A 23110-nucleotide genomic window follows, 5' to 3' on the forward strand; every position below is an offset into this window, starting at 1 on the left:
AAGTTAGGACAGTTTAAATATGAACTAAGGGTATAGAGGATAAGAACCATCATTCACTGGTACTAATGATACCTAGATCAATACCCTCATATTTTTTAAGATGCGAAGCATCTCATGCTCGGGGCTGTATCCCTCCCTCCATCGTTGTCGTTGTCCGCCGTCCACACTCTACTGCGCATGCGCGTCTCTTCAGCCCCGTCAGCGTTCGGGCTGAGGACAGTTCAGTGCGCTATAAACAGAAATAGTTAGGCGGGGCCCGGTTTCGATCCCATGACCCTCTGGCCGCAACGGGATGCACGTGGCGCTCTTCCCACTGCGCTACAAACACAGACGGGAGCATGCGCTACGAACGCGCCTTATGTCTTTTATCATTCAAATCACGTCAAGAAGCTACTGATACAACGAAGGCACGCGAAGCTGAACGTGAACAGAAACGACGAACTGAAATTTAATGGGAACTTCAGTCGACCCTATGGCTGCTTCGCATACTACTCAGGGTTCCCCTACCGGAAGGCGGTGTAATTTTAATTCTAGGTTTCGCGTTCGAAAAAAAAAAACAAAACAAAGCCCCTTCGTCTTACGAAAACGATGTTTGAAACTCGAAGATTTCTTCCACGCACACCGACTCCTATGGAAGTCCAGCCGTGCAAGGGATTCGTCGCCGCCGTCTGCCCACGACGGCTCAAGTTTCGCCGCGCATATGCAGCGCCGTTTCCTCCCCTGGCGGGCTTTGCTCACATTAAATCGGCGTACACGGGGTACGATCTTCCAGAGATTCGCTTGTCGTGCGCATCATGCTGCTTCGCCGTGATGGGAACTAGCGCGCCTAAGGCAAAAAGACAGGCAACGAAATATTGTCGTGTAGTTGCGCGCCACAACAGCGTCTTCAAGGGACACTGAAGTAAATATGTCAAGCTCCCGTTTTTTCACTGCGTAGACTGGCTCAAATCAGCACACTTTTCATCGCTTATGCGATTGATAAGTGGGTAAATATTTTATATAGCCCGAAAAAAGAAAAACTATCATGTGCGTTGGGCGGCGGCCGCACCAACTAAAGGCAGCGACGTCGGGCGGAGGTTCACCACGATTGGACGATGTCTAAGATTAGAATTCAAAAAAGTTTCGGTTTCGCTTCGGTAAAATAACAGGCTTGACCTCCGACGTTATCGTTGGATGGGAATTTTCGGTATCACAATAATCATCATACCGAGCTTCTGTCATGTTGCCGGCAGTAAAATGCCTAAGATAAGCCGTCCAGAATGGCTTGGAACCGTAGCAATCACTAACCGAGGCCTACGCAGTGGATGAACGCCCTCTGCGTCACCGCAAACGCTCAAATGCCGTGCGCTTTTCCCGCATATGTGGAGCTTGCCTCACGCATGCCTGTATCGTAAAAAGCGTGTTCGCGCCAGGCCAAGGGTCTGTTGATTCTGACCTGTGCCCACTGCCCGCAAGCAGTCGGCAACAGCACGCCAACGAGGACTCGCTAACGCGTCAGCGTCACTCTCCGCGCGTTCTGCGAACTCGCTCGTGGAGCAGAGAACGTTGCCGCCCGAAAATGGTAATCTCAGTGTGGAAAACATCGGTCCAAAACAAAAAAAAATCAACTTACAAAAATAAAAAGAAAATACCCTGGGGGATTCGAACTTGCGACTTGCCAATCCGTACCGCTGCAGACTACTCGGCCACGGGCCAGCGTTGCAAAAACTGGAAATATAAGGTATAAAATGTAAAACTAGTTTGTACTTTTATTTAGTTTTAGTATTTCAAGCAGCTTAGGTGACTATTTTTTGTATAGCGGTCGTGCAGTAAGCGTCCCCCAAATTTCCACAATATCTCACGACTAGCAATTGCATCTCTTAGACGGAAAAGCGTTTGCAGATGTGTGGTCGTCACTCCTGACCGCTATGCTTGTTGACCCACCGTAAAAAAGTGCTTCCTGTTGCCTAGTTTTACGCTGTACAGTAAAAGTTTCAGTTGATTTCATTTCCTTAGTACAGAGGGCAACACCCTCGTCTATAACACGTGTTTCATACTTATAGACTTATCTTGCCTACGTCGAAAAACATTTGAAGAAAACTATCGTGTCGTTCTGAAGTCTTGACTCGATATTTTGACCTCAATGTCTTTTGTGACAAGTTTGAGTCCGCAGTTTTGAGAGGTATCCACTTGAAGTTGAACTCAGTGTTGGGTGTTGCGCACTGTACCTATATTGACTTCGCTGACTCTTCTCCCGCCTACAAGTAGCCTTAGATTTTTCTACTAGCGTACCAGTCAGAGAAGCGTCGCATGTGCGCTTGTTCATCGCTTGTGTGGAGCGACCTGGACTTGGAGCTTGATACAGTGTACAAACCAACAAAGTAAAGAAAGGCCCATACTTCCATTCACAAACGTGTCGTGCCTTAGTTTCAATTGAGCGAACGAATTGGGACAACCCGTCGGCGGCCGGTGGACTAAACGCTGGGCTGACTGAGTCTGCCGGAAGGTCGGTGAGCCGTGCAGTAGCTCAGTCAAGCCAAACCATTTCCTCGTGACGTCAAACGAAAACTCCACAGAAAGGGGGCGAGTATGCATGGAGGAGGACAGCATTTTCGAATTGATTTTTCTACTAAATAAATTCGCGTAAACGCACTCAGAGTGGTCGAAACATGGCCCATGAGCTCCGGACTACAATTTGGGCTAGTAATCCCACAATGTTTACAAATCACTTCAGTGGTCCTTGAAACACGAAGGGGAAGGAGCCCCTCGTGAAGTTCTATTCATTTCCATTCAAGTGGTTCCAGACCGACTGCCGAGAAACCTGGGTTACGGCTGTGCGGCGGACAAAGAGAGTGGCCGTATCTCTGCCTTTTTCCTGTGATTCAGTAGCTCAACAGCACTAAATTAACTTGTTTTCTAATAGCTCTGATGGCTCCCCGTGGTTTCCACAAAGAGACACACTAATATACAGCATAAGGGACACTGAAGTGAATTTGTCAGGCTCCCGTTTTTGCTTGCACTGCGTAGACTGGCTCAAATTAGCACACTTTCATAGTTTATCCGGTTGACAAGTCGGTAATTATTTTACAAAGCGCGAAGGAAGAAAAACTACCATGCCCGGTTTGAGGCGGCCGCACCAACTAAACGCTGTGACGACGTGAGGAGGTCGCACCGTGATTGGACGATGTCCAAGGTTAGCGTTCAGACAAGTAAAACTACCTGCTTGACATCCGACGGCATCGTTGGATGGGCCTTCTCGATATCTCAGTAATCGTCATACCAAGCTTCTGCCATCTTGCCGGCTGTAAAATGCATAAGACAAGCCTCCCAGGACGGCTTGCAATTGTAGCAATCACTAGCCGAAGCCTACGCAGTGGATGAACGCTTTCCGCGTCTGTGTTGACGCTCAAATGCCATACGCTTTCCCCCCATATTTCGAGCTTGCCTCACTCATGCCTGTATCGTAAAAAGCGTGTTCACACCAGACCAAGGGTCTGTTGATTCTGGCCTGTGCCCACTGCCCGCAAGAAGTCGGTGCTTATGGCAACAGCACGCCAACGACAACTTGCTAGCGCGCCAGTGCCATCCTGCGCTCGTTCTCTGAACTAGTTCGTGGAACAGTGAACGTTACGGCTCAAAAAAGGGTGAACTGAGTACAGAAAATATCGGCCGAAAATGAAACAGTCAACCTAAAAGAAAAAAACTACACTCAAGGATTCTAACTCGTGAATTGCAAAACACTAGCAATAACGCTGCACACCTAGCGCTCCAGACCACTCGACCACGGGGCGACCGCTGCCGACCTTGGAAATACAAGGTAAACAATGTATAGTAAGTTTGCACGTTTATTCAGTTTTAGCATTTCAAGCAGCTTAGGGGACTGTTAAAGACGATAGTCTTTCTTGGGCTACTTAAACCCAGAAATTGTGGTCTGTCTGTATGTCTGTCGGTCTGTGACTCGATTCAGCCATACAATGCCTGCGCAATAGTCTTATTTAGTCACAGCTAAATCTACCCGTCTATGTCCGGTGTAAGGTTCATACTTGTCAACATTGTTGAAGAAGAACAAGACATTATGCAAATATGAGACAACAAATCAATACAGAAGTGCTATTTGCAGTGTTCCTTTATAAAAAAATCAAACATGCCTGACTTTTGCGAAATTAAATACTTCATCAACTGCAGAAAAAGAATTCATTCCGCCGTCGCCTGCTGTCGCCCGCGCCACTATTGGCCGCGAGGCCCACCACTGGAGAGGCCGGCGCTGCGATCGTTTTGACGTCACTTGTAGGATCACCGTTCCTATCTTGCTGCGTAGTTGGCTTGCAGCGCGTGACACTTCGCTTAGGAAGCGTGTTCTAAAAGTATTTTCGCGTTGATTTCCTTCGTTTAAAGTTAATTCTCAGTACGTCAAGCGCAGTTCGACCTAATGGTGACTGTATAACCGTATCAACTGTGGTAGATTATACGCAAATACCATGAGCGTGGTGGTGTATTCGCATGCGACCGAAGTGTAATCAGTGGCTTGTTTCCCCGATCAACAATGTGGACTCGTCGCCTCCGCGATCGGCTACCGGCGGCGCGCCGTTGCTCCGGCCGTTCCAATCGCCCGGAGAGAGCGTAATTCCGAAGAGGCTGTTTCGCCGTTATCCGCCGCACCGCGGTACGCGTAGCCTCAGGTCGTTTTCCCTGGCGCGGGTTGGTGCAGAGGACGAAAACTCGGCCTTCGCAGCCTGTAAGCGACGTTTAATAGAAACGTTACCGCACACCAATGCAAGTTAAAGGTAGAAGTAGTTACTGGTGCCATTAGTTACTGGTGCTTTGAATTTTTGACGTAGACTATGCCCGCGGTGATGAATAGGTGAATTCATCGCACAGCAGGATTCTTTTATTGTAATCACGCATGGTTCCAAAACACAACACGTTTTCCGGTTTTGTTTCTAAAAATCTCGTACTTGTTATTTGGAACATTCCGTGCGTTCCAAGCAAGAACCGAATTATGGGAATTGAACCGACCGAAATCCAACCATTAGTAAACACGAAAACACCCCCTATGTCGTTTTCTTTTTTCTCCTTTAAAGGAGCCATGAAGAGAAAACACAAGTTTGGTTCATTCAAAAGATTTTCTCGTTAGAATCATACTGACACCACTTTTAACGTAAACTTCGCTCAAATAAACTACATAATTAGGAAAAACGGGAATGGTCATGCGACCCAACAGCTCATTTCCCGCAACAGAACCTGTGATGTCACATGAGCTAAGCTCTGCGATTGGCGGAGGCTGGCAGAAGCAGACGCAAATAAAGTAGAGCTTACAAACTAGACGAACGAGCGATTTGCGCTTAAATTTAGGGCACATTCTTTACAAAGCAATAAGAATGATGCGACAAACAGTGGAAGTTACGAAAGCACATGTAAACATAGAAGTACTGATGCGTTCTGCTGTTCGCACTGCGCACAGCATGCTTGGTTTAGCTGCACAGCACTACGGGGCTTGGGGTTGTCTCAGACGACACTGGCCGATTGACGCAAGCAACGATGTCTTACGTGACCCCATTTGTCGAGCGAGCACTGTTTCAGGGAACGAATACTTTCTCCCATAACAAAAACAAGCCAGGTTTAAATGCGGGCAAAAACAAACCAAACGCTTGCCACGGTATGGTGGCGCCATCTAGGTTACGGAACGTAAAGAAACGCGGGAACAAACCAACACCGTTCTGCAGGGTGGAGACAACCTTTGAACGGTCCCGTGCCACCGCAATTGGGCCAACGGGCTCAACGCGTTATTCTTTTCGTTTCCCACGAGACCTAGCAACGCGAAACAGACAATATGGTTCAAACTTCTTTAGTAAACCGCGTTGCGGCGATAATTTTAGCGCGGTTTTTACACAATGACTTGCTTCGGCGGCGAGCGAGCAACCGAAAATGGCGGCGCCAGCCTATACGTGTCTCTACCGTGTACGGCGGATGCGTGAATGAAGGTACTCTAGGCTGCAGAGCGGTCGGTTCCTGTGATGTCACTTGGGAACACGAAAACGCACGATTGAGCGGGAAAATCAAAATTTTAACCAAAATTGTTTAATTTCTCAGTGAATAAAGCACTGTTTGCATCCGGACAAGCGCTGGGGGCACTATAAAGCACGAAATCTTTCGAATAAAACCAACTTGCATTTTCTGTTCATGGCTCCTTTAAACGTGCGGTCTTTGAGGTCTTTGACACATAAACATGGCAACACTACTTGAAACGTTTGGCGTAACTTTTACCGCGATACTATTAACAGAGACGTCGTATACTTCAGCATCTGAAGTGTATACTGTCCAAATGGCTATTGGTATTTCTTCCGCAATAGGCAGGGTAAACGTGCTGGTGCCGTTTATTGGCATTATTGCTTGCATATACAAACGTACAGAGAGACTTCCAGTCTACCATAAATGAACGTGGTCTAAGTAATGTAATAAAAATCTTTACCCGAGTTACGATTGTTATAGTTCTCTACTTGATGTGTTTATTCACTAATATCCCGAACAACGTACGTACAGCCGATGTTGTGCAAACAGATATTAGTGATCAGCTTAACTGCTCACCGAAAAAATTAATGCCCTTAATATGTCATGACAACAAATTAGCAAATCTAGAAATTCAGAAACAGTCTTTCGAGAAAATACGTACGTAGAGTCGATAGCGATATGAAAGGCATCGCGGAATATAATGACTTTTTCAAACAACTTAAAAGGCAAAAAAAAAGCATATTTTCGCGCAGTGATATCGCGCTGAAATGATGTAACAGCGAAAAAAGAATTCAGCGCGCTGGCATTCGAGATGACAGAACCCGTCTCGGCATTCGCCTTTCAAGCAAATTAACGACCACTAAAGCTGCGTGCAAAGACAATCGTGGGTGGTAAACAACGTACGTTAAACAACTTTGTACTTGTAGGATCGAGTCAAAATACATAGACCGTATTTCAAGTTTTCTATCCCGAAGACGCGACAACGAAGGCTGATTTACAACTCAAAGCGCAGGCAGCGTCGGCCAGACGAGCCTCGCTTCAACCTTAGGCTAACGGCGCCGCCTCACGGCGTGTGTCGGAGTTAGCAAAATTACACCGCTCCCCTTGCTTCCGCGCCGAATGCGACGGCCGGAGCAACGGCGCGCCGCCGGCAGCAAATCGCGGAGGCCATGGTGGACTACGACGATCGGCGAGTGAAGTTTCTAAATTTCCCTTGTTTGCAAGAAATGTATAAAGCAGAAAATCGTTAAGCGCTAACTGCTCCCAGAAGCACACGCACACGCCGTGCCTGCCCGCACACCCGACGGTGCTGCTCGAAACGGCGCAGGTCGCGGCAGCAACAACTTGTCGCGGCTTTTTAAAACCACACAAGTCCTGGAAAAGAAGTTCCAGATTAATGAAGTGGAAGTTTGTGTGATAAAAAAATCTAATAGCTGTGGTTTTCAAAGCTGTGGTGTCCATCAGCTGTGGTTTTCAAAGCGATGCTCAAATATCTGCCGCGATTTACGCCGAGCGGCCGCGGAGGTCGGTCCGGCAGCGCCGTCCCGTTCACGCACGGTGCGGCGAGTGGCCGAAAGATGGTTATGCTTGCGCGCAAGAATCGACCGAGGCCGTGCAGGTATCTTGATCGTCGATCGCTTCAACGGAAATCACCGCGCTTACATAGTTCCAAGCGCGGTGAAACGTTCTGTTAGGGACTGTCACTCGCAACTCTAACGGCGATAAAATATCTGCTGCGACGCCAAGCCTAAAGTTCCCAACATCCGATTACGTGCATCCGAATCCGGCTGCGAGCTGTTGGCGAAGGCCCTCCCGTCACGCACGCGCCTGTTGCGTTTGGGTTCCTCTAACTTCTTGGGGGCCCCCAACGCTCGGTTCTCCTATTCTAAATATCCCCTTACCCGAAATCATTAACGACGTGTTTCGCCTCGTACGCAGCCTCGCCTTCTGTGAGCAGTCGTGAGTTTCGAAATTGATGCTTGAGAAATGCCGGCTTATTGTAAGCATACAAAACACGCTGCAATTATAAATTACCACGCCGAGCAACTAATGAAAACTAAATATAGCCTTGTCCAAACCCGCTCGAAGGCATTAAAAACTCGCGTTCATACCGTTCATACATTGCGGACAAGTCGTGTAAAGTAAACGTACATCAGCCGTGCAGAGTACAGGATACGGCAGTAGTGATCGTTAATCAAATCCGCGCATGACTATAAAAACATCGTAGGGGAAATAGGCCCTGATTAGGCCAAACTGCAGACCACAACAATACTTTTAAGCATGTGCGGCGAAGCAATCTGATCACCGTTCTCACGTAGTTATTCATTTACCAGGGAATACGAGCAGTTCGCGCGGTGAGATCATAAGTGAGCGACGCGTTTCCGTCGCTGTTACAGGGTGTTTGCTTGCACACACATGTCCCGTGACAAGTATTTCATAATAAATTTACAGCGTACCTTTCTCGGCATCAGTTGCATCGTCCTTGGCGTTAGCTGGCTGCGTATGTAAGAGCTGTGGGACGCGATGGTAGCAACTACCTAAACGCGGCGGTGTCGCCGGGAACAAGCGAGTCACTGATTGCTTGCCCGAATTATTTTGTTTACATACAACTTTTTTGGTAATTTGCATCAAATCCACAAGGAGCGGGCGAGACGGTGGCCACAACAAAAAAGCACGCTTCCGCGCGCGCACGGGAAATGTGTTGTAGCAGACGACAACACGATTCGATGAGAGCTTCGCCGCTGCGACATTCCACAATAAAACACAACAAAAACAACGTAGTCTACACTCGCTACCAGACCACTGCTCGGTCGTGATCTCTGCGCTCTCAAGCGTACTTTTTTTTTCTTTTTTTTGTCTCTCGCGTGATGGCGGCTGTGTTGTAGCGTAGGTGCGGTCGTCGTTTTTCAGCAGCGGCCGGTTAACCAACGGATCGCCAGCGATGCGACATGGTGAGTGTGGTGAATACATACGACCAGTTTGTTACGATTCAATGCTTTTAATACCTCTACGCTTCCTTCTTTGCTGTCCCACCCCGAGACTTTTGTCGCGAAGTTTCACACTCGATCCGCGAGGACAAATTAAAAGAACGATCCTTGGACGAATACGAGGAAGCGTCTACAGACTATGCACAAGCGAAGAGCCCCAATAATATTCCATGTCCGGCTTCTTCCGCTCAATGCATCACATTCGTTGTGGTGTTGCAATGCATTCCGAGGCTGTTAAATATTACTCTTTATGCCTCTGCCAAATATAAATACAAGGTGAATTTGTTGTCCATGTGCGTGCGTATGACCAGCGTACCAAGCAGGTTCAATAATCACACCAGCAAACGAAGAAAAGCAATAATTTATTTATGCATCAAAACATTTCGCAGTATTAAATAGCGGCAACCCTGTTGCATGTTCTCCAAATGAACATCTCATCATGATTAATAACTATGAATAATTGGGTACTAATCTGGTTACTAAAACTTATTTGCAAATTCTTGCAGCCGTTGGTGGGGACGAATAGTAAAATTTCATACTGGTTTAAATTTAACTTTCGTGGTTGTTGTTGTTGTAGTCCTTTATTAGCCGAGGGAGGGCCATGCGGCCAAAATAGGGGTAGGAGAAGGAGGGATAGGGAAGAGTAGCCCATTTAAATAGACGATGCGTCTATGAAGACGGCACAGGGGTTCCCTTCAGACCACTGAGGTTTGGCTAAGGGGAAGATCTACCATTAGGGGATTTTCACGACCGGAATAGGCCCCAGTCTACACTAATCTTGAAAGACCACTCTCTACGCTGAACAGCCCAAGAGCTCTGATAAAATTCGGATCTTCAAATGAAGGATCATCTTCTGAGGCATCGGGAGGCATAGCATTGGTGAGGATAGGCCCGTACAGTGAAAACGCGGAGCAGCGCCAGATTAGGTGGTCAAGGGTGGCGAATACGGTCATCCGGCAATGGGGACAATAAAGAGGTGTAGATCCCGTTGGGTAAATCCATTTTCTAGTGATGTGGGGTGTGAGAGCTGCGTTGGCCCTAGCTTTGTTGACGAATACTTCCGCAGAGCGAGGCACCGGGGGAGCCAGAGCCAGGTAGCCAGGAGGGGTAACGGAAGACGGCACTTTTGTGCCTGGCGTGCGTGATCAAAAAAACAATTCACAATTGCTGCTTTATTTAAAACTCACCCACATATTCAGGGCTGTTCTGCACAGCTCTGGTGTAATGTGGAAAAGCCATCCATGCCAGTGGTGTAACTCTTCCTATTGCTGAATTCCTTACCATCTTCGAGACCCAGCCGAAGCAGCAGCCATTGCATTGGCTCTTCCTCCTGTATTAGCGTACTCACAAACTTGCAGGCAGCATGCGGGTGCTTTTCCTTGGGACTTTCACAGGGACCATTTCCTTTCAGTGGCTCTAGACTGTCATTGTCCCTGCCCATGCATCTCTTCAATGGAATAATGTGGCACGTGCTACTACCTGTGACCTTGCGTTCAAGGCATTTACACCCTGCTCCAAGACTGTTCCATCCTGTACCTTCTCTCAAAGCTAAAAATGTTTACCTCTGCCGGGCCTCCAACCTCTCTCCCCCCACCCCCCACTCTTTTTCCATGGCAGACGGGTGCATATAAAACGATCGTTAAACCCACGCTCACTATAGCCACCTTTGCGCAAACTTCACAGGATTTCATCTAACACAACAATTGCTGTTACTTCCTCAATACCCCCTCACACTACACCCCACCTGGCATGGCTCTCCCACAAACTCCCTACCTCTCTCCCCCTCTTCAAAGCAGTGGAAGGGCTTGCTGCACAGCAACTTGCTCAGACCGTGAGTTGATGATCTCCCAGGGCAGTACAACTGTGAATGCACGCAGCCTACCTATGGGACTGGAATAACCACCCACTGCTTCTTTTTCGGTTCCTCTTTCCCCTTATTTTAATAAATGTTTTAAACAATACTGCGAATGTGCTTGGAACTTAGCAATAGAGTAAACACTAATTATGCAGTGTTAAAATTTGCAAACTACCTTGACCAAAATAATTTTTTCTTAAAGGCCAACTGCACTAAAATTTCAACCTCTTGAAAACAATATTTCTGTATGGTCTGCTAAAAAACAAAGCGAGGTGAAAATGCATTAGCTGAAATTCTTGCATGGAAGCCGCAAGCGGCCAGCAAAAATTGTCGATTTTGAAACCAAAATCGAGAAGAGCACAGCCATTGGAGTGATGTTGCGGCTGTCCAGCGAGCGGCCGGACGGTCAGCAGCTTGGGAGCAAGCCTGCGCGCAAGTTCTGCGTGCGCATGGGGCAGCAAATAGGTAAAGTGTTCACAGCAGAGCTCGACTGGTTCTCCAGTTGCGTGGCTGGCCGGAGAAAGAAGCCCCCGTCGGTTGGAGCATAACAGGCGCATCATGGCTGTTTGTGATGCGCTGGCAGGTGTAGCGTGGCCTGACGCGGAGCTTTCTTCCGACTGAATAACGAAGCATTTCGCGGAGCCACCACTAGTGTCCCAGCTGATGTGGTGGTACCAACGCCGCCTGTATAATTATTGCCTAACGCGTGAGCGACAAAATGGCCAAGCAGCCACTCTCCTGTTGCTCTCTCCTACCCTTCCCCGCTCCGTAGCCTTCCTTTGTGCTTTCATGTCCGCCGGCCAGCACCGCTTCTCGGAAACTATGCAAAATAGTTTAAAGTTTGTTTAGGGTTCCCCAGGTGGCGCTCCTATGCCTTGTTTTTCACCATGCCTGTCTGTCTTGGTCTGTCCCTGATAAAACCGCCTTTGCCTCGGAGCAAAATCACTTGTGCTGCCGCAGGCTGGTGCCAGCTTTGCGCTCTTATCTACTTGAATCACGGGCCCCGAAATTTTCTGAGTGGGGCATACCCCCCTCTGTCCCCTCCGCATTTCGGTCTTGTTTTCTCCCCGCTGTTCGCACTCCGCATTGGTATGCACTTTGAAAATTGAGGACTGTACTGTAGAGGCATCCGGACAGCGTGGCGGAACCCTCAGCTGCTTATCCTTTTTTTTCCTATAATCTTCTAAACTTTACAAGCACGTGATATTTTTCTAAAGTAATGGTGGAAGCGAACGCGTGAATGAAAATTGTGCAGGCAATTTTTCCTCCCTAAATCTTCCAGAGAGAAAAAAACATCAGTAAAATAATGGCTGCGCCTTCCTAAAATATAGTTTTTCTGTTCACTATTTATCTACCTGACAATTAATACGTTCTTAATCATATATTTCAGTTCCTCCTCCGTCCATTCTCTTTGGAAAATGCAGCAAGTATAAAGCGAGCGACATGTTGAACGAGATCCCCAGCGCGCCTCAGAACTATCACCCCGTCGCGCTTAAGATGTGAGCGAAACGGCTCTTGAAACCCAACAGGCAAGTCGATAGACACGTGTCATAAATGTGGGTGCAGCGGTCGCGACTCCTGAGCAGTGACGTAAGGCGAAATGTCCGCCGGCGCGCACCACATAGCGGATGAGTGGCTGACCTAACCGTCCCTACCCTTCCTATTGAAAAGCACGCGACGTGTCAGGCAATGTTTATACAGGCGGCGTTGGGTGGTACTTACTACCAATTGATAAATCTGGCCGAGCTAAAATGTGAGTATCGTTAACCTTTAATAAGTAACCCTGACCATTCCTTGATTTTTCCAGGTGCCATTCTATCACAGGGCATGGTTAATAATTTCCATGGCTGACCATTGATGAGAATGACGAGGGAGAAGCTGCGTGGGGGCGAAGCCAGCACTGACTCTCTCATGGCCATTTTGTAAATAATGTAAACAGATCGCTCATAACCTCAACCATGGTTCGTCTTATCTGCTGTGCCACAACATTAAAGTTCTTTGCTAAGTTTCGCAGTTGCTACAAATCCTGTTGAAGAGCAACCTTTTTATTCACGTTAAAGGGGCCATTAGGACAAAATACCAGTTTTACTCACAACATTGGGTGTCTTCTAGTGCCTCTACTGCTTGCCAAGTAGCGAATGATGCTTTATTCATTGAGAGATTACATAATTTAAGTCAGTTTTAATACTCTCGCTAAATAGTGTCTGTTGTGATGTCAGCGATGATGCATCCAGGGCAGGCATTTGAAATGAATGTTGAGCACGTTAACTAGGGCTGCAGCGGATGGGGAAACCTTGCCTTGCATCCGACACGGATGCAACATCTTGCGGGGACAGGCCTCCGCGTAGGCGACGCAACTGCATACACTACATGGATACATGAGCCTCATCATCATTCCCTCTTTGACTTCATCTGCGAAGTGAACATTTTCATGTTCAATTAACTTTTTTCATCATGAACTCCTACTCCCTCATCTATGCCCTGTGGCAAAATAAATGCCTTATAATTTTATTTCTTCGTTTACCGCACGTCCTCTAGATGGCGCATGAATACCACTCAGGCCCACTGTCGATACTCACGTTGTTTTTGAGCGTATTTGCACCTGGCTTGTATTTCTGGCTTGTCTTTGTTGCAGCATGTCGTAATCGTTTTGTGAAATTAGGGTATGCTCAAGAAATAGGGTCATGTAAGACGATGTCGCTTACGCCAATCGGCCAGTGTTGTGAGAAAACTCCAAAGCACCATACTGCTGAGCAGCTCTAACAAGCATATAGTGCACAGTAAAACAGTGCGTACTGATGATGATGATGGTTGGAGTTTTTTTTTTGGCGCAAGGCCAGCTGGGGCAAAGAGCGCCAAACAAAAGTATCTTAAAAAATAGTGGCTACTAAAACCGGGACAAGAATAAAATCAATTAATGGCAATGGTGATGGCTGGTGTATAGGGCCAGATTTGACTATGCGTGATAGGAAATGATGTTTAAAAAAAACCGCCCGCATCTTCCCACGGGGGGAACTCGAGTAAATGCGTCGCATCTACTCGAGTCAAGCAAAGCGTCACGTCAAGCGTAAGCCATGCAAAGACGCCCTTGACTGAATTCCGAACGCGCGCTCCACCGCTTATATACGTCGAGGGGACTGCGTAAGCCGGTCCCAGTCGACGACGTTGGCGTACTTGTAAAGTGGCGTGGACTCTAGGTGTTTGAGCCAACCGCGGATGTTGCTTGGCCGGAGAACGGCACACCGGTTATATGCGCAGCGCGCCCGAAGGAGAGGAAACCGCGGAAGAGAGAGTACTGCACATGCGCCGGCCCAAGCGCGTCTGCCGCGGCTATGACGCAACGTGCCGCGGCTATGACGCAACACAATCCAACACAATCCACTTTAATCCAATCCAATCCAAATCCAATCCAATCCAAGCCAAGCCAATCCAATCCAAGCCAATCCAATCGAATCCAATCCAATGCCCCTCGCGAGAGAGTGTTCGAATCCAATCCAATGCCCCTCGCGAGAGATGTGTTCGCTTTCGCCTCGACTCGACGCGCATGCGCAGTAAGCGTGCGGACTACGGACGCCAATACGGGTGACATCGTGAGTTACTGAAATGCTCTGCATTTAAAACTTGACGTCTCATAAATACTCAAACACACGTTTCACGGAAATCATGGCATCGTCACCTAGAAACAACGATGGAGGTAGGGGAATATGTTGTCTGTAGAGTTCTCTGAAGTGTTTTTGTCGTGTTGTGTGAAGTGCCTTGCATGTGATTAGTATGTGCACTACGGATAGGGCCTCTCCGCATCTGCTGCACTGGGGTCTAGAAGGTCCCGTCAGTAAACAGTGCACACTGGTACTTTTGTTTAGTTTACATAATTTTTTCAAGTTCCATTGTTCACTCGATTCTTACTATTATAAAATGAAAAAAAAACTTGTTTTTCAAGCTCATGAGCCCTGCCTAACAACTTGCGTTTGCTTTTGCTGGCCTCAGCCAGTTGCACTGCGTCACATAATGCGTGCCAGTGTCATACTAATGAGGCAGTCATTCCAATGAACCAAACATTCATTTTTTCTTCATGGCTCCTTTGACCAACAGGGATTTACTTTTTCGTGGCATTTACAGTGAAACCTCATAAGAACTGAAAAGGTAGCTTTTTTATAGGTACGTAGTCTACTAATAGTAACGTGATGAAAACAAATAACTTGCAACTCCTGTGTTATCCCTTACTCCATTATGGCTCATTTTGTTGCCTCGCATGACCTTGTCACACTTGCTGAGGAAGTAACACGGCAACACCAAAATGGTCAGAAATGGAAAGACATTTATTCTGCACTTCAGCCAGACAAATGATGACTAGCGGGGGATCACGGCATGTGTAACTTTGCCTATGTAATTCGCTTGTGTACAACTGCTCATTCGTTATACTGCTCCTTGCGCGTCGTTTCAAATTGTGGTAACCGGACAACGGTGGCGGTGGTGTGTCCCAGGGGAAGACGAAGATGTGGCACATGGCCTGCATTAGAACATGGCCAACAGTGCTGCACTAGGTGTGCACAGCGTGACCTGCTGATGATCGGACCTTGGGGGAACGGGACTTCCAGTAAAGGTGTGGTTTTCCAGGTACTCCGTGTCTTTCTTGGGAACCACGTTCGGGTGAAAGGGCCCTGGTACTAGAAAATAATGCCCTGCCATTACCTCAATGTTATGAATTTTGATCGGCGCATAAATCTCAAAGAAAAGTTTTCTGGTAACACAGGTAACCATTCAACAGAATTATTTTGTTATAAAAGCGAACAAATTTATTGCTCCATTTTTCTGCACATCCAAAGAATGCCCAGTGTGTCGCAGTCACCATGGCCATGGTCAGCTGCTAAAGAAGCAAAGTTTTACTTCAGATGATGGTCAGCTGAACTCTGAATTACATGCAGTAGCTACAGGGTCGTACCCAGAGGGGGGGTTTGGGGGTTTGAACCCCTCCAGAAATCTTTTCCAGGCAGCATGTAAGCAATACTTACTCTTGCTTTCGGGAAAACTACCCCCTTCCCAAAATCCATACCCCCCAGAAAAATCTAGCTCTGGTCCTGAGTAGCTATAATGGGAATCACAAGTTGGGTGCCACATGAAGACAGCACCAAAGAATGGTTGATAAACCGGAAGGATAAGCAGTCTAATTTCGGGTTTAACACACCAAATAACACTTTCACCTGCATGCCTACACTTGAGTTTACATTACAACTGATTTACATGACTCAGCACTCGCACACACACACACACGCACTACTTCTCAAGCAGCTCTTATGTAGACAACAGGAGCCTTCCCTATTGAAAATGTGGAGTTGATGGAATCCATCAAAAATCAACATGGTGGATTATGGTAATGGAATTAATGATGGCATGATGGTAGATGACTGCATGCTGGCAGGGTGATGGATGATGCAGATGACTGCATGCTGGCAGGGTGATGGATGACGGCATGCGTCGGTAGCTGATGGCAATGGTAGCGTCGATGCTGGCAGCTCAGGTGACAGTATGACGGCAGATATGCGAAATTGCAAAAAAATGATGACGACATGAAAAGGAAAGATGCTATGCAGTGCTAATTAAAAACTGGTTTCATTTCTTGCGAATAAATTTATAAAATAAGATTTGCAGCAAATAAGTAAGCTTGCATATGCGTTTTGCTCTGTCCATTCATGTCGTGATCATTTTTCTGCTATCCTGCTACAATGATCTGAAAATTTAACCATTTTATGAGAGCTTAGATGTGTGTGCTGGGGTGCTTAAAAATATTACACAAAACAAACTTGGTTTTAACGTTGAATATATTATCATTAAATATCAAATACGGTGACTATCTTCGAACAGGTGGGCAGCTGAAAAGAAAAAAAAACTGAGTTACACACTAAAGCTTATACAATCCAGATCAACTCAAAACAAATGTATGTTCACATTTCACATACCTCCTTAACATTCTGAGATGGTCACTCCGATGTGGTCCCTTGCTTCTGCCCTTCCTCTTTGCCATAAAAATAGAAAGCCTGCAGAAAAAGAACATTTTCAACAAATTAAGTGGAAACCATCCTGCTAGGACTCCCTTCAGGTCATGGAAGGGTGCTCTTGACCGGCACTGCTCTAAAAGGCAGTATGTATGTACCAAATAAATAAATAAAAAAAAATAAATAAAAGGCATTGCATGGTGGCAATGCCTTTCCCGGGAAAGGATTTTAGTAAGATGCAAGCGTGCATGCATGCAACCGAGAATTTCAAGAGAACATGCGTTAGCAGCAGGTGGGAAAGAAGCAAAACACCCTCGTCTAGAAGAATTCTATGCTCAAAGCGCAGCCAGCGAATACCAGGCGCAAAAAAATGTAGATTCAGGCGAGTGTGTTGAAGGTTAGGAACACGTTAAATTGAAAAGTGAAGAAGGCCAGATGACATTAACCTGGTTGGATGCATTGAAGCGACGAAAAGAAACGCACACAGTCTTGAGATGAAAGTGCAGACTAAACGTACGCTTGCAAAAACTTCAGCAAACTTGTGATGAATTTAGAGAAAGTTCAATACTATGAGGACAACCGAGCTGTGCAAGCACTAAAGACCCTTTCGGAAGCCGCACAAGAAGGAGAACGGGTGTGCCAAATTTGCATGGAACAGATTATCAATAGTGATAAGGCGCGCTAACTAGACAGGAACCCACGTTGCGGCAAAGTGTTGTGGAAGGCGACTTCTTGTAAAGGATACGAGCATGTGAGGGGCAAAAAACTGCTGAAGCTGCCTTGTCAAAGCACACTAAAAATCTTGTCGGACCTTCTGCAAGAGACTCGAGTAATAAACCTAATAAAGGAACGGCTTCAAGTGGAGGGACAAAGCTTGCGGTCACTAAAAGAACCATACTGCAGCCTGATTACTGACGAAATGTCAATACAGGAAAAAGTAATTTATGGCTGCCAAGTCGACATATTTTCGGCCTGGATATAAGCTGTGAACCTTGAACCGGTGGTGCCACTGAATTAGCCTGCAGGCTCCTTTGGTTTGTCCTGCGGGGGCTTTCCACGGCTGACGTTATCCCCTTAGGGTATTTTTTTACCGGGAACAGGAAGCATGACCGGCTCCGTAACCTGAATTTTAGTGTGCTCAACTGTGTAAGAGGTAGGGTTCTTCATTATCCGTATTGTCACAGACAGCCACCAGACAAACAGCGCCATGTTCCTAGGCATGTCGGTTGGCAACACACTACATCAGCATGTTTTGCTACATCCAGCGCAGCAAAATGACCCATCGTTCCTTTTATTTGACCAAACCACCTCATTAAGAACCTTAGAACAAATTTTATAGAGAGAGAGAGGGGGATGTTTGATGGAATGCAGAAAGTTAGGGACTGTTTTGTTCTCAAGGCCCTCTTTAAGATCCAATAAAAGTTGTCACTTGTGAACCCAGTTTGGCTTCTAAGCTGATCACACATTGAGCCGAACCTGGAAAAAATTAAGCTGTCCCACGCCACCTTGATATTTTCGCCTGTCATCATCAGCAGCCCCAAGTTCCTTCAGAAAAAGCCCAAAGGTCACGAATACGCTACAGAATCGAAAATTCCAGTAAAACAAGCTGAATAGTGCAATCCCATGCTAAGGACCATGCATCTACTCCACGTAAATATGTGATTGCAGCCTGTTCAGCAAGGTGTCTCAAGTGAAGCATGAAGCGCAATACCACAACAGCCCAACCAAGACCTGTAGCGCGGATGGCTGATTGTGTGGCCACTTTCCGAATTGACGCCACCGCATCACCGATAGCGTGCACCACAGGTGACGCAGCGGAGGAAAAGAGAGCTATCGTTCTCACAGGCGGAGAGGAGCATTCGGTGGGCTGCACGAAAAGGGGGATATCAAGCAGCTGTGTCACTTCTAAATGTTGCATCATGTGCATCCTAGTTCTCTTTTTTACTAAGAACTCCCACCTTCGTGCTTGTGTTTCAGCAGTCCAATGTACAATGGCAGCAAAGGTTCATGTTAAACAATACATAAAGACATTAAATACAATACATCCAAATTCACTGATTCCAAACTCGGAGAGCAATGAATTGCTGAAATGAAGATGCCGACCAGCATATATATACAGTGCTATTGGAAGACCAAAGCACTGCACTATCGGTCAAATTAGGCAAGCTCTGGTAACTGAATTTCACAGTGCACGTCATAGCATTGCACTACAATTGTATAGAACTAGGTGCTCACCTATTGTAACCAACCTGAAAAACAGCCAGTGACATCTGATGAGAGGTCCATCCAGATAGGTCCATCCACCAAGTAGGGCATGCCAGCTGGTCTCCACTGCAAGGTGTAACAGTCAGTAGCCTGCAAAATAGAAGTGAGTGGCAAACAACAAGCAAGTTGCGTTAGCCTTAATCCTTGAAAGTTCTAAATGCGATATTAAGGTGTCGAGCAAGGTGTTCTTCACACTCCAAGCAAAAATACGAGAACGTTAAAATACCACATTACCTGGATGTAAGGATGGCCGAAGTGACTATCACAGCATAGTGACAATGTCAACGATCAAGCTTCTAACTCAATTCTCTCTTTGGAAGTAGATGCCGTTCATTATGACCAGTTCATGTATGCGTAAAAAGGTGCCGAGATGAGCTCTCTCATTGCTATAAGGCAAATTGCTTCCACGATTCTGTGACAAAGCGCAGACCTAAATGATGATAACGTTGCCTTAACAATTAGGGAGTGCCTAGCGTTCCGTCCAGCCGGAATGCTAAAAACTGCTAAAGTTCCGTCCAGACTGAACGCCAAATCAAAACCAGCCAATTAGCCGCCATTTCTCATTCTGGGATTTGGTGTAGTGGTTCCGCGGCTGACTACGAACGTTGTAGGCCCTGGTTCGATTCTCGCACCATTTTTTTTGTGTGTGTGTGTGTGGCCGTGGTTAGCGTTTTGTAATAGCAAAACTTCCCGCCCGCTTTACAATTCACGCGATGAGAGCAGTAGGTCTTGGTTTTTTACTCAAGCGGCCGAGCTGCTCCCGCTCACTGGAGCCAAGGCCGACGTAGCCATCGCCACTTACACCCAATCTCCTCTAATTATTACCAGTGATTAATAATTAACAGTGACTCTGGCTAGTCAGTGAGCGGAAGCGGTTTGGCCGGTTAGGTAAAAATCAAGACCGACTGTGAAGCGGGCGTCGGGTGGCGACTTGGAGATCTGTCCAGATTGAGCTAGAGTTAGTCCGATCATCTGTAATTATTAATAATGATTAATAATTATCAGTGATTCTGGCTAGTCAGTGAGCGGTAGCTGTTTTGCTGGATGGGTAAAAATCAAGAAAGACTGCTCTCAACGCGAGTTGTGTCTCCTCCGGACGGAACTTTAGTTGCCGTTCCGTCTAGACGGAACGCTATACACAGCTTAACAATTCTGCCAAAGGAGGCTGGAAAGGCTGTGATGAACTGCTGAACAACAATACAAGTGAAGCAATTTTTTTTTGTTTCTAAAGTCTCTTCTAGGTGATTGCCGCTTAAACCAGGTTCAATTCTCCTTCCCACGCAGTGCTTGAAGCCCACATGCGTCGGTGCATGTTTTCAGCTGGTACCGTCAATATCATGGCAACAATTTTTTTTCCTTCAAAACATGAATCTAATTAGTCCTTAATAATGGCCGCGATGTCTTAGGGAAGCATAGGGAACCAGATTTAAGGTTGTGCTCACATTGACATCAAACCCATTGAAACAATTTTAAAAAATGATACACATTAGTATAGGCCGCAAAATTTAAAACATGACAATAATGCATTACTGCCAATAATGACAATAGCCAGTGCTTAAAAAATTATTGCGATGAGAAAGAGGTTATCCTCTTCTGAAAAATTAAGAAAAAACTTTCAGTGTGATCTAACCATCTAGAAAAGGCTGTTCTCCCATCTATTCTCTAGCGGCATATTTTCTAGAACTATATTTATTTACATCAAATCGTGTTTTTAACAGAGTGTATTATTTGCTGTGCAATTATGTACACAAGCTACTAGAAAGAGACCTTCGGCCTTAACCAGTCCAGAGGAGACCCACTTTTTTTTTTGAAGCATTTGCTCTTGTGCGGGGTGCACTCATCCACAGAATGAGAGCCGAATACAATATTTAACTGAGCAACACGCGTGGCCGCGAATTATTCGGAGACGGTAGTGAATGTTGCAGTGCTTAAACGCTCCCCACGTGCGGCCAGCATTGCTTATACCTCTGCACCAGACGCACGATACGCATGTAGTTTCGACGTGGTAGCAAATTCGGGTTGAATGAACGTTTTTGGTGCTACTGATGCACATGCACAAACATATATGCGATTATCGAACGATTGGAACACTCAAACATTCACTGCACATGCGGGGCTTGCGAGTGTGACGCCAATATCAGCCATCGTACCCTCAATCTGAACGCAGAGAGCCTTGTTTGTACCAGTGCACTTTTCTGAGTGACCGCTTTGAAAAATGACAATCCCTGCAGTGTAGTGTAGACTGCTATGTGCCTCGGCTAAAAGTTACCTAAAGCGTACCACTCCAGTCCAGGTACGAAAAATGATGCGAAGAACAATTTGCAATTCCTTAAAAAGAACTACCCACACAAAAAAAACTTGCGAACTCGACCTGGAGCGGTCGACCGCGCGTATTGGCGATCGGTTGTTGCGAGCACCAAACCGTTTAGCCAACGTAGCAGTATGGTCCTACTTCGCTCAACAAAAAGCCCACAAACGGCACAAACAATAGGGCTCTTCGATTTACAGACTCGAATTCACCGCGGATATTCCGCCGGAGTCCGATGATTCCCCGAAGCCATAAGGATACACAAGAAAATCGAATGCCTGACTGCTTTCAGGGAATCGGCGGTGAGTCCGGGACTGTAAATCGAACTGCCCTACTGTTTCTAGTCCCGCACGCAATATCCGCGGTCGAAAGGCAGATCTACGTAACCCTCAAAATCAGTCGCTGTCAAAAAACATTAGGGCTAACCGACGACGCAAACGTCTAACACGGAACGGAAGAGCCCTGCCCTGTTAAATACACAAGTAAAGTGCAAAAAGTTGACTAGTCACTTACCTTAAATCACAGGCGACATATCTTCGTCGAAACAATAATCCGCTGTCTTCAAAACAACAACAACAAAGCCACTCGACAAGCGCGTACAACTCCACCGTCTCGGCGGCCAGGAAGAAAGGAATGCGGCGGCGTGATGGCGTGGCGATGTTGCTGGATGGAGCAGTGGAGTACTGAGGCCGGGGTTTCGGTTTCGGCTGTGCCTTGGTGTTTTCGTAAGGCAGTTATAGTATATTCTAGGCACTGTAACGCAGTTCATACACGGCGCGAAGTGAACAAAATGCGTCGAAACAAATTCTGGCTTGAACATAGCACATAAAGCAATATAAATAGAAAGATAAGGTTGCCATACCCAGCAAAAAGTTGAGTTTGTTGGGCTATCCTGTATATGAGCGATTGAGTTGTGGAATAAACCTCCGACATCACTTTGGGGGAAATCACCTTTGGTTAAAAACTACCAAGAACAGGCACATTTTTCGTTTAAAAAAATCATATCGTGCTGTCAGCAAAAAAAAAAAAAAAGAAACAGACCATCGGAGGATCGAACCACCAACTTTGCAACACAAAACGAACGCGTTACCACTGCACCACCGCTACAATCGGAAATCAAGCCCGAACAAGTGCCATTTAGTTGGTTTGTCAATCTAAATCGCCCATGAATGCATAAATATTGTGAGTTATGTTTACTGCTTCTCGTATATAACCCATTCCGGCAGTCATACCGCTTCTTGGGCACGCACCAGTCTCCGAAACGAGGCTGACCTTGAGAAGTGTAGCCAGCTATCTCAACCTAAAAGAGATATCGCACATCCCCGTTCTCCCCGACGAAAGCCAACGTAGCTATGAGTGAAATGGCATAGAGGGAAATGGCATGCGCGCCCGGAATTAAAATTATGTTGTGTAATAATACCGTGCTTAGATCTGTCTCAAGGCAGCTGATTACAACTAAGGAGGATCGGCGAAGCGCTAGACCCGTAGTCTGCCGCGTACAATTTAAGCCATGCCACGGACGGTTCTGTCCGCGGGCTCAGCGCAGCGAAAATGAACACGTACGGTTTGACGGTTTGACCCTGTCGCCGCGAAAAAAAGCTGCCCATGTTTTCAACGTAAGTGTCCGCACTGCCATCCTTACACCAAAAACGGCGAATAAAGGGCATACAGTTTCATACCAGCCCTCCAAGTTCTGGCTTAAAAACAAGAAGCG

At 46.5% G+C, this 23110-nt stretch overlaps 1 long non-coding RNA gene across 1 annotated transcript; it reads right to left on the reverse strand.

Moving 5' to 3' along the window:
• Positions 1-16427: 16427 nt before the first annotated feature.
• On the reverse strand, positions 16428-22048 carry LOC144176044 (uncharacterized). Its single transcript, XR_013323761.1, has 4 exons — positions 21910-22048; positions 19059-19178; positions 16788-16865; positions 16428-16700 (listed from the first exon to the last, which is right to left on the reverse strand). It is a non-coding gene; the product is annotated as an uncharacterized LOC144176044 (long non-coding RNA).
• Between the last annotated feature and the right edge of the window lie 1062 nt (positions 22049-23110).

Source organism: Haemaphysalis longicornis, unplaced genomic scaffold (genome assembly GCF_048455015.1).
Source record: "Haemaphysalis longicornis isolate Haplotype H1 unplaced genomic scaffold, Haemaphysalis longicornis Haplotype H1 scaffold_1, whole genome shotgun sequence".
Taxonomy (NCBI): domain Eukaryota; kingdom Metazoa; phylum Arthropoda; class Arachnida; order Ixodida; family Ixodidae; genus Haemaphysalis; species Haemaphysalis longicornis.